Source organism: Bison bison, unplaced genomic scaffold (genome assembly GCF_000754665.1).
Source record: "Bison bison bison isolate TAMUID 2011002044 unplaced genomic scaffold, Bison_UMD1.0 scf7180017849517, whole genome shotgun sequence".
Lineage (NCBI taxonomy): Eukaryota > Metazoa > Chordata > Mammalia > Artiodactyla > Bovidae > Bison > Bison bison.
This window is the reverse complement of record NW_011480090.1, coordinates 18,427-20,710: the sequence shown is the minus strand read 5'-3', so window position 1 is coordinate 20,710 and position 2,284 is coordinate 18,427.

Below are 2,284 nucleotides of genomic sequence, written 5' to 3'. Positions count from 1 at the left end.
TTTTGGTACCAGGGACTGAGTTTGTGGACGATAGTTTTTGCACAGACCAGGGCTGCGTGGGGGTGGTTTTGGGATGATTCAAGCGCTTTTGCTGCCACTGATCTGACAGGAGGTACTGGTCCGTGGTCCAGAGGTTGGGGACCCTTGCTGCAGACACATTTCTTTGGGACTGGTATGAAGTGAAGACATGACAAAGCAGAGAAAGAAGGAAGCTCATCCTGACCTTTAGTTGAGGGTCAAAATAACTTACAGAAAGACTGGCACCAACACCAGATTCATTTTGGATTTCTGAGCAGCCCTGGAATATTTTCTTTTTTCTTTCTTTCAGAGAACATACCATTTCATTTTAAGGGAATGGCCTTGGATACTTTGTGTGATGCTTTTGAATGGTGGGGCCGGAGAAGACTTTTGAGAATCCCTTGGACAGCAAGGAGATCAAACCAGTCAACCCTAAAGGAAATCAGTCCTGAATATTCATTGGAAGGACTGATGCTGAAGCTGAAACTCCAATACTTTGGCCACTTCATGCAAAGAGCTGACTCATTGGAAAAGACCCTGATGCTGGAAAAGATTGAAGGCAGGAGGAAAAGGGGGCTATAGAGGATGAGATGCTTAGAAAGCATCACCAATTCAGTGGACATGAATTTAAGCAAACTCTGGGAGATAGTGACGGACAGGGAGGCCTGGCATGCTGCAGTCCATGGGATCGCAAAGAGTCGGACATGACTTAGTGACTGAACAACAAATTAGATGTCTTTTGGGGTAAGGTGGTTATCACTGTGCCACAGGTAGATGAATAGGTTTATTCATGTGTAGTCCTAAAAATATTCCCTCCAGTATAAGTACCTTCATGGAATGTGCTACAATTCTACGTAAATGATACTTATATAAGATGACTCTTCTTTATGCTAGGGCGCAAGGCAGAGTTGACTATTCTGAGTCAGAAAATCTGGATCTGGAGTTGGTTCTTCCACTGGCTGTCTGAAATTTAGGTCAAGCCATTTGAACCCCTCTGAACCTACATTTTCTTATCAATCTTCTACATAGCACTTTTAGGAAGATGGAATGACCCAAAATGCACTACAGTGCTCTGAAAATGATGAAATGCTAATATAAACGATAGTTTCAGTACTCTTCACCAACACTCTTTGGCCTGGTTGTAATGGTATGGAGGGAAGGTGCAGCAGTAATAAAACAGAACTCTTGACCAATGAGATAGAAAGACATGGAGCACAACGGACATTCACATAGTAGAAAAATATTCTCAGCCCTGGGTAACATCAAATTCTATTTATAATACCAATACCAGCTTTTCTTCCTATTTGACTTTGATTCCTAAAATAATTAAAGACTTAACATAAATGAATACTAATGACACTCAATACAGTAAAGGGAAAGGTTTTATCTACCATGATATTCACTGTCAGTCTTACATATAAAGCCCCAAATAATGTTACTGTTAAAACCAACAGAATGCTCAGTATTCCCTCCTGAATGGTACCTGTGTGATCTCTTTTCTGTATTCTTACCTCAGGCTTTTACCAAAAATTTCTGGAAAACCCACTAAAGAGTCGCACTGTGCTAAGCACGATAGGGGACATTAACATGATTAAGACACAGTCCTTATTCCAAAGGCATTCACTGTCTCCATTAGAGAGAGGTGGGGTGTGTGGGGGTGGTGGTGGCAGGTAGCTGATAAAAAAGCTAACTGAAACGAAGTTCATGGAGAAAGATCCAAGGCATTATGAAGATCTAGACAAACGACAGATTACTTCCAAATGCAGGGACCGATTAGTACAGTGATAACCACTTTACCCTGAAAGACATCTAATTTGTTGTTGTTGTTCAGTCGCTAAGTCATGTCCAACTTTTTGCGACCCCGTGGACTAGACAAATGACAGATTACTTCCAAATGCAGCCCCATCTGCTAGGAGCTTGGTGGGGAAAATCATTCTGAGCAATGGCGTGGAGGATGGCAGCTAGGCTAAGAAGCAAGCTTGAGCTGAACCCTGAAAGTGGATGAGAGCAGGATGCATTCAGAAACAGTAGTTACAATAGCACAGCCAGAATCTAGGTACACAAGATGACGACAGTGTAAAAAACCAGGTCAAGAGAAAATTGTGGAAGGCTGAAAATATCCAGCTGAGAAGCTAGGTTTTTTAAAAAAGATGCAGAAATCTAGTCAAGGAAGAATGCCATGATGGCTCTTGGGACTGGGAAGATGCACAACTACCATCAGTAGGGAGGATATAGTGGGGGTGAGAGACAGACTAGAGGCAAGCCG